The sequence below is a fragment of the Rhinolophus sinicus genome, linkage group LG02, assembly GCF_036562045.2.
Source record: "Rhinolophus sinicus isolate RSC01 linkage group LG02, ASM3656204v1, whole genome shotgun sequence".
NCBI lineage: Eukaryota > Metazoa > Chordata > Mammalia > Chiroptera > Rhinolophidae > Rhinolophus > Rhinolophus sinicus.
The window spans coordinates 118365178-118382287 of NC_133752.1; the positions used below are offsets into that span (position 1 = coordinate 118365178).

Genomic DNA, 17110 nt, shown 5'->3' on the forward strand with positions numbered 1-17110 from the left:
AATATTGATTTGCCATACTAATATGACAGCTGATACCAACTTTAAAACCTCTTTCAGTATTACTAGCATAGGGATAGGCTTTGCCAATAGAGTAATACTTCTTCTAATGAAAAAAATCTACTCTTTTATCTACTACATTGTTGTTAAGAGCGGTGCCATCAGAGATTAAAAACACAGTATATAATCTATAAAGAAGAAAGACAAATGAATAATCAATAACAAATAAATAGTAAATAATACCTTACTATCAAAATAATATCAATGGGTTGTCAAAAGACATGGAAGGAAAGTTCAGAGAAGCTGCAAAAAAAGTTAGAGATGCAGGGAAATCTGCACAAAGCGCACTTACACGTATCAGCAGGTAGACATTCAGACAGGGCTGTCTCCAAGTTAGTTTCTCAAGGTGAGATTCTTGAGCCACCACTACCAAGATCAACTTAGGGGCTTGATAAAAACACAGATATCTGGACTGTAATTCTGGGTACTCTTTTTCTCCTGAGGTATTCTGTTATGTGCTCTGTGACTATTGAAACATTAAGGCTGTTTAGAAGACTCCAACGAAAAAAAAATCCCTGGCTAGCCCACAGCCAGTGGTGACCTGAGATATGCAGAGCAGTTGCAGTCTCTCCTGTCCTCATTCTGGATGGAGAGGCTCAGCTTGATGGGAAGCAGGAAACTCCTTTCAGTCTGCAGTCACCCTTTAAAAAAGGTTAAGTGAGCTTTACCTGCAAAACCAATCAACTGATCCAAATCCCCCACAGCTCATGTGAAGTCTGAAATTCCTTCAGTAAAACAGAATTCTTTAACTCTTTCAGATCACAAGGAGATAGGAAACTGATTAAAATGGGTATGCCTTGTTATAGGCAACTGATCGTTGTGAAGTCATTTCAGTCGAATTATGAATTTGTGTGTGAAAAAAAAATAAACTCATATTTTGATAGAGGGGGGCAGTAAAGAGACCCATAAGGCAATAGGTGAGCAACATGGTATAACAGGGAGAAAATGGACATTAGAATGAGACATAGATTCAACTCTGGAATTTTATAATGTAAAAAAAGATGTTAATTCTTTTGGACCCTGTTTCCCACCCTATGAAATGGAGAATATTATCAACAGTATCAGGGTTGCTGCAAAGATTAATGTGACAGTGGCGTCTTGGCACACTCTAGGAGCTCGATGGAAAAACTTTTTAATTTTTTTTCCTGGATTTGAAGAATGTTTTATCCTTAATATTGTGCCCTTAAGAGGGGACAAATGGTTCAGAACTACAGAAGGATAAGTCTTCACATTTTGCTCACGATATGCCAGCAAGTGTAATGTGGAATGCGGTAAGTGGGGATAATATGACTGACACTTTAAATATAACCTACTCCCATGCATTAGCAACATGACCTGGCCGTTGTGTGTCACCCAGCAGGAAAATGGGATAGCCTATTTTAGGATGAAGGTCCTGACTTAGGCATTTTTAAAGGCTAGTCTCACCATTTTAATTTTACTCCTGTCCCAGTTACTTTTTGATCCCTTGACTTTTAAATCATGTTCCTCCTCCAGGATATCAGAATAGATGACATTTTCTGCACCCAGATCCACTGAATTACTTGCCCTCTTCCCTCAGTTTTAGCAACTGCTGTCTCCATCTTTAGTAATTGCTGTCTCCATCAGTAATAGGGGTACTATTACTCCTCAGTCCACACCCCTCTTCATGGGTAGAGGACGTACATTGGTATCAAATGAAATACTTCAAAAGTCCTACGATTCTGTTAATAAATGGAATGTTGGCAACAAATATGTTGGTTTTCTTCTTAGGTTTTTAAAACCTGAAATATTTGTCTCACATACTTAATGCTTTACTTTTAACGAGTTGGTTTTATGGAGAGAAAGTTTGGATCCAGACGTGCCTCTGTAAACTGGTCGAGATTTCCAGCTTTCCCTCTTACCCCCAGCCAAATGCAGTAGTTGCAATCAAGTGTTTTAATCTCTGGAGAACATTAAATCTAGTAAGTCTTAAAAGGCTTTATGTATTTGTGAATATAATACACCAAAATGTCTGAAATATATTTAAGGGTGCTTCTCATGTTCTTCTTATATGTGGCGAGGCCATAATTTTAAATGTATTCAATGGTCAAATACTGGACGACTTAGTTCTGAAGGAAAAAGGCATAGTGCTAGGAGAGTTTATAATAGGAAATGATGATTTACTTCTGAGAGTTATACGAGCCTTCTTAAGGAAGTGTTAATTAAATGAAAATCTGAAATATAAATCAACTCAGATATGGGTTTGGGGGTTTTCTGTGGAGAAAAAGCAGCATATACGTGGTCCTGAGGTGGGAAGGGGCATGGCACATGCTAATTGGCCTGAAAGAAGTTGGGCAGAGGAGTCATAACTGAGTGCTGACACTTGAAAGATAGGCAAAAAGAACCAGCTTATGCAGCTTTGGAAGCCATATTATTGATTTTGTTCTTTCTTTTAAGAGCACAGGGAAGTCAAGAAAGGTTTTAAGTAGGAAATTGACACAATCAATTTGTATTTAAAAAATACTACTGTAAGCTATTGAAAAAGGATTGATTAGAAAGGCAAAAGTTGATAGAGGGAGACTAGGTAGGAAGTCTTTGCAAGGTCCATGAGCAAGAAGCTGGCATCAAGGGTGGATGTGAGGGTAGTCTTGATGGCAGTTATTGGGGTAGTGGTAAGAGTTGTGTTGTGGATGCAGAGAAGTGAGTGACTTTTAGAAGTATTTATGTATAATTATGACTTGAAAACATTACATTGGAGGATGTAAGGAAAATAGAGATTTCAATGATATCACTCAGGTTTTGGCTTGTAGTTTGCTCATCTTTTGGATGAATGGACAAGGGCTTTGACTGTAGCATATACATATAAGTATATATAGATACATGATAGATATGTAGATAGGTTTTACATTTGGGGTACTATTACTCCAAACATGCTAACAGAAAGGAACCTAGGATGAGCTTATTTGGGCAGCCTTTGAGCACCTAGGACCAGAAATCTTCCCTTCTGGTCATGGACGCTGACATTCTTTTCAGCAAGTCCCAGAGATTTAAAAATGATAGTATGGTTATATAACATGTCCCTGCCTATTTTGGTTTTTACCAACAACAACATGTATGACCAGCTTTTTCTTTTACCCATCCATCTCATCAAAATACATTCAAAGTTCACATCAACACTTGTGTCAGTGAGGTAGTATAAGAAAATCATTAACATGTGGATTTTAGGACACATTATTGATGTACAAATCTTTGTTTTGATATTAGGAGCTTGGACAATTTATATACTTCTTTGTATGGCAGTTTTTATAAAAACAAAACATACATCTACTGTAATAAAACTTACTCCACAGAGTTGCTGTGAGAGATAAATTAGCTAATACATGTAAAAAGCTTAAGAAAATGCCTTACATTAGACTTCCTGATCTCAACCTATCTACTCAGTGTTGTAGTGACCATATTAAGAGTCTTGTACATGACACTAAGATCTTGAAAAAGTCTCAACCAAAGGTATTTTCTTAGAATATATTCCAGCTACACTAAACAGGGCTGAAGGAGGGCAAAGTTTCAGAGTTAGAAATCATGCTTTCTATTTTTGGCATGTTTATTTTTAGCTGACTGTGAGGTATTCAAGGGACTATTTTAAAACATCTGTGAGATATGTTGTCTGGTGTTTGGCAGAGGTCTGGAATAGAAATAGAAATTAATGATTCTCATCACATAGAAGGAAAAGGAAACCACTTAGGTAGCTGAACTCACCTATGGAGATAACATACAATTATCCTGCACCTTGAGTTTTCTGGGAAACAGACTCTGAGATGGGAATTAGCATGTAGGCAGTTTAATAGAGAATATTCTTAGAATCAAAAAATGTAAAAGAATAAGAATCAGGATTGGGCAGCGAAGAAGCTGGGCTATGATAAAAGGGCTCAGGTGACACCACAGGAAAGCTGAAACCAGAAGAAAATTTCAGAATTGTCCAAAGTTAAGGAAGGGAAGGTTTCAGGCTTTTATAGTACTGGGTTGACCAGTCATTGAATGAATGTTCTCCTAACAGATTGGGGCTCTCTGCCAGTATTCCCAGCATCTGGGAGATTGGGTCCCTCTATGCTGGATTCAAGAAGCAAGTGACAACATCTACCACAGTGTAAAGAAAGGTGTTAAGACCAACCTTTGAAGATTTCAATGTTTACAAGTCCAAGAGGTGACGATAAGATAGAAAAATAGAATTAGAAGGAAAGGGGAGGCCATATAAGTAGAAAGATAAATGATATGTTGGGTAAGATATACTAAGAAAGAGAGTATATTATAAAGGATGGAATGTTACAGTGTCAGATGTTGCTGTGTTTGAAATGTAAATATCCATTGCAAAGCACAGACTAAACCCAAAGGATGAAGATAGAAGGAAATAATAAAGATTATAATAGAGATAAAGAAAATGCAGACAGTAAAATCAATCAAACCAAATTTATTTCTTAAAAAAATGAAAATGACACATTGTGAGCAATATTGAATAATAATAATAATAATAATAATAATAAAGAAGACTCAAATAACTTAAATAAAGAAGGAAAGAGGAAGCATTACTACTGATCTGATAGAAATAAAAATGCTTATCCGAGCAGCATAGGGAATATAATCAACAATGTTGTAAAGATCATGTAAGGTGCCAGATGGGCACTGGACTTATCAAAGGGATCAATTACTTCATAGACTGTGTAGATGCCTGACCAATACACTGTACACCTGAATTGAAGTAGAATAATATTGTATGTCAACTATAATTAAATATGTATACAGAAGATGCCAAAACATGTACACACATTTTAAGAAAGGAAAAAAAGTGTATTAAAATTGTAATACTCAATATATACCGAAAACAAAAGATGAATACAAGTCATGTGTATACATATTTTTGTCACTCCCAATGTATGTATATAGTCACGTGAGGTGGAGTACAGCATAAGAAGATAGTCAATGGTATTATAACAGTCACATAAGATGTCAGAGGGGTAGCTTGAGGGAAGGGGGGGTTATCACTTTGTGAGGGGTGTAAATGTCTAACTATTATGTTGCTTTGTACACCTGAAACTCAAAAAAAAAAGAAAAAAGACAAAAAATGCTTGTAAGAGAATACTTTGAACAACTGAGAAACGAGATAATGTCGATGAAATGAACAAATTCCTTGAAGGACACAAACTATCATATTTGACTCAAGAATACATAGCATTTCTGAAAGGAACAATAATAAATAAAAACAGTGAATTGGTAATTTAAAAATCTTCCCAGAAACAAAAACCCAGGATCTGATGGTTTTACTTGTGAATACTACCAAAAGCTTAAAGAAAAATTAATATCAACCTTTCCACAACTCTTTTAAAACATGAATGAGAAGGGAACACATTCCAGCTTATTCTATGAGGCCAGTATTAATCTGATACTAAAACCAGGAAAATACATCACAAGAAAAGAAAATTATACACCAATATTCCTTATTACTATAGATACAAATATGTACAACAAATTATTAGTAAACCAAATCCACTAACATAACAATGTTTTTGTGCCATGACCAAGTGGCATTTATCTGAGAAATACAAAGTCGGTACAACACCCTAAAATCAACCAATGTTACAATGTTAAATAATAAAGGATAAAAACCTCATGATGATCTCAATAGATCTAAAAAGAGCATTTGACAAAAATCTGTGATAAAATACACTCAACAAATTAGGAATAGAAGGAAAATTTCTTAATCTGAAATTCCTTGACCTGATGAAGGGCATTTATGAAAATGTGGTCTTTATTCCTTTGTAGTATGTTGGTGTGTTGGGGGGGGAACATAAGTGGTGTATTAAGAATATGAAGATTCTGACCTGCTGAATGAGGAAGCACAAGCCGCTCACATAGTTTGGCAGGTAGCTCCTTCAGCATTCAAGCCCCCACTTTGGGGAAGCAAAAACCCTGGGGTCATTTTGATTGAAGGCATAATTTCAATACTCGCACAAAAGAAGTAAAGTCACCAGATTTATTATTTACAGCTTCCAGAAATGGGTGGGAAGGGGTACAATGAGCAGTCTTCTGTTCCAGGTCATGACAAAGCAAGAGAAAGAGAGCAGGGTAGCTATTCCTTATAAGGTGGTTAGGGTAGAGGTCACTAACTTTTCATGTGCTCAACTCTAAGTGCTTATTTTAAAAAGTGCCCTGGGAATAACGAAGTATAAACTTGTGATGGGAATCTTAAACTCAAGTTCTTATCTAAATACCCAGACTCTGGGGGTAAGCAGAGTTGTCATACTGCAAAATGCTTAGGCAGTGGCTCAAAATAGGTGTTTTCTCACCGAAAGTGGCTTTGCAATATTTCTGGACATTCAAATAAAGGTTGGCTAGGCGTTTGTCTTATTAGTTTGAAGTTTGGGAGAAGCATAAGAGATGAAAGTGTACATTTTGTAGTCATTAGCATATAGATGATGTTTTTAAAGCTAAGGGGCTGGATAGTATAAATTGAACATTATAGAGTCTATGAAAATAATACACTTTTATAGGATGAATGATACACTTTTCATGAATGCCTTATTAGAGATATTGGGGTTCCAAAACTAGGAGTTCTTTGAAGCATAAATAGATTGTGCTTATAATAAAACTAAGAAAAACACTGTATTATGTAGGGCAAGTGTGAAAAATAATTAATGACTTTGATTTCAACTATGTTAAACTTCACAAGATATAAAACAAGTCTTATAGAAATGAATAGCTGAAGAAGAGAGAACAGAATCTGGAAGAGAAGAAAGCTGAAAAAATAAAGATGTTGGTGCTTTCAACCAAGCAAAGATATCTGAAGTTAAGAGATAGGATATAATGTTACAATATCAAAGGAGAAACTAAGGAGGGAATTACAGACTTATAATTGATTGTGGCTGAAAAATAGCACTCCAAAGATATCTATGCCCTAATCTCTGGAACCTGTCGCTGTTACCTTATGTGGCATAGCTTTGCAGATATAATGAACTTGAGCATTTCAAGATGGGAAAGTTATCTGGGATCATGTGGGTGGACCCCATGTATCCTCATAAGAGGGAAAAAATTCAGTGAAGAATATAGATTTTTTGAAAAATGATTTTTATATTTAGATATCTAATAATTATTCTTATTTGTATATAAATAGATATATAGTATAAATGTGGCAAATTGCATCAATAAGTTATCAATAGTTCCATGAATGTTTATGGGAGAAATTAAAATTTAATACACATTGGCATTATAGAAATGTACCTAAAATTAATAACCATATAGAAAAATAATAATAAAACTATAAAGAGAAGCTTGTACAACAGTGATGATCTCAGGAAAGTAGGTATCTGTCTTTATTTTAGCTAGAGATGTAATGGAAATATATTTACTAATGACAAGTTAAATCAACAGTCAGCAGACTTTATATTTACTGGTTGCCTACTACATATTTACACCTGATGCCTGGAAATACAACAATGGATGAGACAGTTTTTACCCACAAAAATTTTGCAAACTATGGCCTGTTCCTCTTAATGTGGTGAATGTATCAGAGGAATCAGAATCATCAGTAGTCCACTTCAATCCTCTCACATAAGACTCTTGCATAAGGTCCCAGAACCTACTCTTTTCCCTCTAAAAATAGACATTATTTATTTAATAACTGTTTCAGATATACATAAAATTTGTGAAGACTGTGCAGAGTCCCCATATATCCCTCACATGTTTTCCCGTATTATTAACATCTTACATTAGTATGCTATGTTTACTACTATTTTGATGCATTGTTGTTAACTAAAGTCTGTATTCAGATTTCTTTAGTTTTTGACTCACGTCCTTTATCTGTTCCAGGATCCAGAATTCATTTAATTGTCACGTCTCCTTAGTCCCCTCTTGGCTGATGACCTTTACAATTTTGAGAAGCACTGGTAAAGTATTATGTACAATGCAATGACATTGGCACATTTGGAATTCATCTAATGTTGTTCCCATAAATAGACTAAGATTATAAGTTTGGGAAAGAAATTGGAAGAGACAAATTTCCCCTTACATCACATATCAAGGGTACATACTATCATCATGATTTATGACTGTTGATGTTGACCTTGATTACTCGGTTGAGGTAGTGTTTATCAGATTTCTTCACTGTAAAGTTACTCTTTTAATCCCTCTTTCCATACTGTACTCTTTGGAGTGAAGTTACTGTGTTCACACTTCACTTAAGCCCATATCTCCCTTAGGACAGAGCATCTACATAAATTATTTGAATTCTTATGCATGAGGGATTTTTCTGTTATCTCCTATTTTAATAATTTATTCAATCATCTATTTATATCAGTATGGACTCATGGATATTTATTTTATCCTTTGGGTTAATGCTACTTTATTCCATTGGGAGGTCTTCAGTTGTTTTCTATGCTCCTGTGATATTTTCCATTAAGGTGTTTTTTTTGTTTGTTTGTTTGTTTTAATACTCCCTTACTTTGGGCACAATGAAATGCTCTGGGCTCACCTTCCCTGTCTTCAATGTCCAGCCATTTGTCTGAGGAGCCATATTTCCTTTTAGTAGCATTAGATAACAAATTCTCTGTGCTAGGTGTGCTTATTGCTTCTACCATGTCATTTATTTTAGGTACTCTCAGCTGACAAAAGAACATAGATATGTTTACACTAACATGTATAGATAACCATAAGTATTTTAATATGTAACATCTATATTTAAGCTATGAAGCCAACTATATAAAGCTAAACATGAGTTCTTACTGATTTTCCCAATGCTATTCCATCGCCGCATGAGTCATTCTAGCCTCTTCCCTTTACTTCCCTGTATATTCCCATTCCAACAGTGAGAAATCTGACTCCTACCATCCACCATCCATTTATTTCATTTTTCAGCTTTGGTATACATGGACAGTCTTGCACTGCATCAGGATGTTTCAAACAGTGACTGCATAGACAAGATTATAATGGAGCTGAAAAATCCCTATCATCTAGTGACATCATAGCCATTGAAACATCATATCCACGTGATTGTGGTGATTCTGCTATAAAATAAACCTACTGCACTGCTCGTTATATAAAGGTATAGAACATACAATGATGTACAGTACATGATACTTGATAATGATAATACATGACGATGTTACTGGTTTATGTATTTGCTATACTATGCTTTTAATTGTTGTTTTAGAGTGTACTCTTTCTACTTATACAAATAATTTTCTGTGAAACATATGCCATGTTATGCTGGCAGCAGCCTCATGTATATTGTGTTTACTGTGTCTCCTGATTGCAGCATTTTCTCTTGTATTATTTTGTACAATAACATGCTGTACCAGCTTGTAGCGTAGGGACAATAACCTATACCATACAGCTTAGGTGTATAGTAGGCTATACCATGTAGGTTTGTGTAAGTACACTCTATGATGTTTGCACAACCACAAAATCACCTAATGACACATTTCTCAAAACGTTTCCCCATTGTTAAGTGGCACAAGACTGGATAGTAGTAGTATCAGCAGTGTTCATCCCTGTACCCACCCCATATATTTTCTTAGCAGGCTTCTCTGGTGCTTCTTGAACACATCAGGTATGATGGGTTAACCAAGTTAAATAAATTTAGCCAAGTTAAATTTCTGAATCTAATTATATACACTTCTTTTCTTCATTTATAAAATTAAAAAAATCTGTCTTCTTAGAAGGATCATAATTTTGCATTTTTTGTATTTTAAATATTTAATACTAAGTACTAAAATTAAATGTAGTCTATCTTAACTTTAATTTTGAGAGGAATCCATAATAAAAGGGAAGTAAATAACCATAGCAACAATCACAATGATCGTTTTCTGCATTTCATCTCTTTTCATTAATAAGTAATAGATTTCTCATTTTGAATGTAATTAGATGATACTGTCCACCTCTGCAGACTCTACTTATTAATAAAAGTATATGTAATTCGTTAGGAAATGTAAAAATGTGAGCAGTTCACTGCCAAAAAGAAGAAATATTTGAGTCCAGCTTTAGGATTTATCTACAGTGACCTACGTCAACTAGCTTAAGGGGAAAAAAAGATGGAGGTGGTTTAGATTAGGGCTATCTCACAGGAACCCAAGGGAGGAAATCAGGCAGCCCCAGAATTATGCTAAAATGAGGGATGGCCATGTCATCTTGACTTGTTTTCATATCTTTGTTTTTCTCTGTGCATCATCTTTATCTTTCCCTCTTGGCCTCTCTGGTTCATATGTTTGGTAAAATATGATTATTCTATGCTTCCTGAGCTTGTGCTTTGCTGGTTCAACCACCCCAAACAATCTTTACCATGTCCACATTCTCAGTCAGAGTCTCTGAGAGCCCTCTGATTTAATCAACTGAAGCTATAAGCAAAAGGGATGAACTGATCTAAATGGCTGCCAAGGTTGATCACTGTAGAGAAGCCAGGGTAAAGAAAGGATGGTTGTGACTAGGCAGAATCTCCAAAAGTGTTCATTACAAATCTTAATGAGACATTGAACTTGGAGTTCTGTTCATCAATAAAGTAGCACTTCTATCTAGGTCAAAATGTTGGCCAATTTCTACCTTTTAAATGTTAATAGGTCTATTGCCTGAACCATTTCTCTGATATATTATTTTGTCCAATATCTTTTTATTTAATTCCTATAACATTACTTTCATTCATTATTATTAGTCATATCACTGTTTTGGCCGTGAAAAACAGTGGGGATTCTGACCGTTCAGATGGAAGGAAGGCTGAGAGAAAATCAAACATTCTCTTAAGGGGCCTGCACAGGTACTCATTCTGGGCTCCAGCAGAAGAACTGTGACTCTGGGGGTGTCAGAGACATATGGAAAGAGACTGAGTTGTGTAATTTTGAGGTGAGGACTGAGGTACAGTGCCCACTTATGCTGTGTGGGGCCCTCCTCCTTGCAGCCGCCAGACAGGCACCATTTTTCCTATGTTGAGCCCACCTCACAGGCCAAATCTGAATCTGATTGGCCAGTGAGCGCCACAGTTCCATCCTGCTGACTCACTGAGACCCTGCCTCACCCAACTTTCCAGAGGCTTTATCAGTGAGCAGCTGAACCTTATGGGAGCCGGCAGGGGGCAGCAGGCCTTGGAGTGGCCTGGCTTTTTGCGGAGCTACCCCAGACCTGGTAATGGTGGCAGCCATCCTTGCTTCACAGTGTGGCCTCTCCTACACACCTCCAAGTATAGTACAGGCAGCGATCAACTGTGGATCGCTTTGTATCTCCTACCACGTACTCCTTAGCCAGTCACAGGTGGTGGCTGACCTTGGCCTCCCATGGAGCTCTTCCAAAGAGGCCCCAGAACCAACATACTTGGAGCTTGGCTTCAGACCACAGCAGAGCACCACCCAATTAGCCCCACAAGTGGCACACACAAAGGGTGGTCTCAATAGGCACCAGAGTCCACAGGGGCAAATCCTGCTCCATGAAATAAGCTCCCTGCATAGCAGCCTATAAGCTGTGGATGTGGCCAAACTCCACAGCCAGTCAGCCGGAGGGTCAATACCACCCACTGACATGACAACAGCAATCAAAGCTCAACTATACCAGGAGGGCACACACAACCCACACACGCTGGACACTCCTGGAGCACCCAGAGCAGGTGACCAGGGAAACTGTGTCATTGGGCCCCAGTGGATTCCTACTACATATGGTCACAGATCCAAGACTGGCAGACATAGCAGCCCTACTTAATACATAGAAATAAACACAGAGAGGCAGCTAAAATGAAGAAACAAAGAAATATATCCTAAATGAAAGAACAGGAGAAAACTGCAGAAAAATAACTCTATGGAGTTCTCTAAGCAAAATGGAGACAAGCTACCTACCAGATAGAGTTTTAAACAATGTTTATAAGGATGCTCAAGGAACTTGCTGAGAATTTCAACAAAGAAATAGCAAGCATAAAAACAACAAACAAAAGCAAAGAAAAAAACAAAGAAAAACAAAGAAAAAAAAACATAGAAACTATAAAAAATACCAGTCAGAAGTAAAGAATGAAATAACTGAAATGAAGACTGCACTGGAAGGAATAACCAGCAGTTTACATGAAGCAGAGGATCAAATCAGCGATATGGATGACAAAGTAGCAGGAAACAGCTAATCAGAATGGCAAAAAGAAAAGAGAATTCCAAAAAATTAGGATAGATTAAGAGACTACTGGGACATCAAACATAACAACATTCACATCATAGGATTACCAGGAAAGGGAAGAGAGAAAGCAAGAGATTGAGAATCTGTTTGAAGAAATAATGACTGAAAACTTTCCCAATCTGGTGAAGGAAATAGACATACAAGCTCAGGAAGCACAGAGAGTTCCAAACAAGATGAACCCAAACAGGCCTACACCAAGACACATTATAATTAAGATGGCAAAGGTTAAAGACAAAAAGAAAATCCTAAAAGCAGCAAGAGAAAAGCAGTTACCCACAAGGGAACTATCAGCTGATTTCTCAACAGAAACTTTGCAGGCCAGAAGGGATTGGCAAGAAATATTCAACATGATGAAAATCAAGGACTTACAACAAAGACTACTCTACCCAGCAAAGCTATCATTTAAAATCGAAGGACAGATAAATAGCTTCCGAGACAAGAAAAAGCTAAGGGAGTTCATCACCACCAAACCAGTATTACAAAAATGTTAGGGGGACTTCTTTAAGATGGAAAAATAAAGTTCAAAAATATGAATAATAAAATGGCAATAACTACCTATCTATCAAAAATTTATTTCAATGTAAGTGGATTAAATAATCCAATCAAAATATAGTGGTTTAATGGATAAGAAAATGAAACTCCTACACATGCTGCCTAGAAGAGATTCACTTCAGATTGAAAGACACACACAGACTAAAAGTAAAGGGATGGAAAAAGTTATTTCATGAAAATGGGGGGAAAAGAAAAAAAAAACCAACAAGCTGGGATAGCAATACTTATACCAGGCAAAATAGACTTTGAAACAAAGGCTATAACAAGAAACAAAGAAAGACTCAGTAATCCCACTTCTTGGTATTTATACGAAGAAACCCAAAATGCTACTTTGATGGGAGGTGTGCATCTATGTGTTCATTGCAGTATTGTTTACAAAGACCAAGATGTGGAGGCAGCTTGAGTGTCCATCGATAAAAGAATGGATAAAGAGGAGGTGGTACATATATACAATGGAATATTGCTCAAACATGGAAGGGAATGGGTTCCTGCCATCTGCAGCAGCATGGATGGACCTGGAGGGTATTGTGCTGACTATAGTATAAGACAGAGAAAGACAGATGCATCATGATTTCACTTATATGTGGACTCTAAAGAACAAAATAAACAAACAAAACAGAAACAAAATCATAGATACAGAGAACGTTTTGATGGTTGCCAGGTGGGAGGGACATTAGGATGGGTAGTGGGTAAAAGAGGGGAATGGATTAAGAAGTAAAATTGGTTGTTACAAAATAGTCAATGGGATGTAAAGTAAAGCATAGGGAATATAATCAATAATATGTTAATAGCAATGTATAGTGACAGGTGGGTACTAGACTATTCAGGGAGATCACTTCTTAAATTATATAAATGTCTAACTATATGCTGTATGCCTGAAATTAATATAAAATAATCCTGAATGCCAACTGTAATTGAAAAACTTAAAAGGAAGGGAAAAGTGAAAGGCAATAAGAGGTCCAAATATCCAGGCATAAAACAAATGAGTCATGGGGATGTAATGTACAGTACAGGGAATATAGTCAATAATACTGTGATAGCATGGTATGGTGTCAGATGGTGGCTGAACTTATGGTGATCACTTCTTTAGGTATAAAAATGTTGAATAACTATTGTGTACACCTGAAACTTATATATTATATGCTAACTATATTTTTAATAAAAATATTTTAAATAAAGAATGTTACAATGTTACCAAAAGCATGGCCAACTTCTTTAATTAATACTTGTTAAATTGAATGTATTTTACAAAATAGTTTTTATTGTGAGAGCAAAAATGGTATGCATTCATTGGTATTGGCAACCATAACAAGATAAATTTAAAAATAAGAATACTAATAAAAATAAATAAAGATAAAAATGTGTTTCTAACTGCATTTATAGGGTCTCTGAGCATGAAATAAAAGAAAGGTGGTGAAAAGTGGGGAAATCTCTATTTTAGGCTTTTGTGAATACATTATGCAATTCCTGCAGCGTTGAAAAATTTAAGTTTGCATACAGTGTGACTTGCCAGAAGCAGATAATGTATGCATAACCACAGATGGAAGTTGATAGCTGGGATTTTGTCTTTAGTTTATCATTATTATTATATATTAATTGGAATGGATGGGTACCTACCCACAGGCTTTCACAAAAAGAAGAAAAGGGCAAAGTTAATCAATGTGTAGCTCACAGCTCAACTGGGTATAACGAGAACATCACAAATTATGGGAAATATTTTGCATATATTCTTTAAAATTAAATTGGTTATATTTGAATAATTGTGGAGTGCTTAAAAAGAAAATCTAATAGTCTAAGAAGTCAAAGTCAGGAGTGTGGAAGAGATGAGAGTTCACCATCTTGTTGTACCAGTTCTGGTATAATTCCCCTGACAACTTACCAAAATGGGGGAAAAATATAAAATTGGCCCCAACATTTCAAAAATAAGCTCACTTACTCTGAATTTTACCAATATTGAAACAGTTTATATTAATGAAATTCACAAATATCCATTATTAAAGTATTGTTCATATTATAGTATATATTATACATATTCATTTCATTTGCATAATGGAGGACATTATGCTTTTTTTAAAGACTACTGTGTCTCAGTTTTTATCTTCAGAGAGTTTATTGTCTCTTATTTATTATCTTATATTTAAACAACTGCAGTATAATGGGAAGGAGATTTAAAAACAAAAAATAAAAAACTAATACACAAGTGGGAAAGTAGGATATATAACTATTATTTGGTTCCGCTTTTATATAGTTACTTGAAGGAATTTCTTAAGGAGGTTTGGATTCTGATCTCAGGTCCATCACTTTCATTCACTCCAATATTCCATTTCTTCACTCTGCACCATTCAGATGCTTAATTCTATACTTCACAAGATTCTTAGGAAGATAAAATAAGACCATAAACTCCGAAGTGTCATTCAGACTACACTTGAAAATTATGTCTCCAGTCTTATGTGAGGGTGGGGAAAGAGATAGGAGAAAAAGATATATTCAGAATGAGGAGAATTATTACACATTAATTGGTAGGGGGAAGGAGAGGTGACATCAAGAAAAGAATGCTCACCCACTATTGATCATCAAAATGCCATTTTTTCCCCAGCTGGTTTCTTCTTTCTTTTTCAGGCAGGGGTTGACATTGGTTGTCCAAACTTCACGTATTTCCTTGGGGGTAGGTGTGGGTAAATGTAATTCTTAAAGAGAGAAGCCAGAGAGGCCTGACTGATTTAGTTAAGAGGTCCCTCTGATCAAAGTGGAAGGTTTTGACAACTCTATACACCTCTTAAATATGAGTTATATGGTAAAGACATGGATCCCCTTTATACAGTAACATTAGTAATCATTACCTAATTGTTTCCCAAGCTTCAGTTTTTGAACATTGGCTTTGTTAAATGAACCAACCAGTATTAAGTGTATTCTTGGTGTTACTAGTCAATAAGTAAGAAACAGAGAAACTAAAGGAGATTAAGTGCAGCCGTCTTTTGAAGAATTTGCAATTTTTTTTTTTTTTAGAAAACAAGACAAGCATATAAACAATAAACAAAGCGAAAGTCACATAAAGCTATATACATTATTTTCTAAGCACCAAATTATATGGTAACAGGTACGGAATACCATAGGAAAGGAAAACGTAGTCAGGCAAAGTGCTCTGTAGTCCCACCCAACTTTGAAAGCAGAAGAGGAACTTAGAAATCATCTACATAAGCCCTGGTTTTATACTCAAAGAGATTTCAAGCTTGTGGCAATGTGGCGTAAGTTAGAAGTAAAGCCAGAGCTACAATCATAATTTTCAACATCCTAGGCATCTTGTATTAAACAAAACTTGACCTTGGCAGTAAAAGATGAGCAGGCTTTTGATGACCAGATGAATGAATATTTTAGGCAAGCAGTTTAAACTGTAAAACAATAATTTTGGGAATTGCCTATTTTTTATTATGCATCAATGGGTCTATTCTGCAAGTAGTTTTACTGATTTATAGGATTTATTATAATAAAAAGAAACTTAATAAAACACCACAGAGATGCCAAATAAAAATATTTGCTGCATTGAAAACATGAAAATAATTTGACTATGCAAAAAAAAAAAAAAAGCCTAATTTATACTTTCGTCTTTTACAATCCTAGAAGAATAGATGATAGAAATATTTGTGGCCTTACAATCAAAATTTTTGGCTGAGAAAGAATGATTGTGAATTATGTTTGGAGATTGAATTCCCAACCCTCAATCTACCACAAATTAGCTGTACAACCCCAATATTGTCATCTGAAAAGGAGAGGTAGATAATCTCAGATTCGCCTTCTGAGTCATCATTCAGACTTTATGCATGAAAATCTGGCTGTTGGACAAACATCATTTGTGAGCTAACATTTGAAGAAAGAGCAAAGTAATGAAAGTCATAAATGCTTACTTGATATCTTCCTGAGACTAGTTTTTCCCTTTGATTTCTAATTGTTTAAAATTCTTATCATTATTTTGATCCTGTTTTCATTAATTTTCTATAGACTCAGGAAACATTTATTTATCACACACTCTGGATTAAACACTGTACCAGGTACTGAAAATATGGAAATGGAAGGCAGTTCCTTCTCTAAATACAGAGATAATTAAGGTACAAACAATACGGCATCTTTTAGGGTCTATTCTACCCAAGGTACTTAGGTAATTTAAATGTTATTTAATTTCTCATAAAAGTCTATAAATTATTACACCATTTACAGAAGAGGAATTGAAGCATACTTGTATACAGGAAAACCCACAAAAAATAGAAGAGAATGTGTAACATCTTACATAATACAAGTGGAAAATAGTTTATATTTTTAAAATATAAACATCTTTGAAAAGGTCATCTTTATTTTACTATCTTCT

At 35.5% G+C, this 17110-nt stretch overlaps 1 long non-coding RNA gene across 3 annotated transcripts in view; it reads right to left on the reverse strand.

Annotated features, from left to right (window-relative positions):
- Nucleotides 1-17110, reverse strand: part of LOC109452884 (uncharacterized) — a 166695-nt gene that overhangs the window by 14637 nt on the left and 134948 nt on the right. The window contains exon 4 of one of the 3 annotated variants that reach the window (XR_012493891.1): nt 15289-15437. The exons of the other annotated variants lie outside the window; for them this stretch is intronic. This is a non-coding gene — a long non-coding RNA (uncharacterized LOC109452884). Of the gene's footprint in view, nt 1-15288; nt 15438-17110 lie in introns of those variants that run through there. 3 annotated transcript variants of the gene reach the window in all.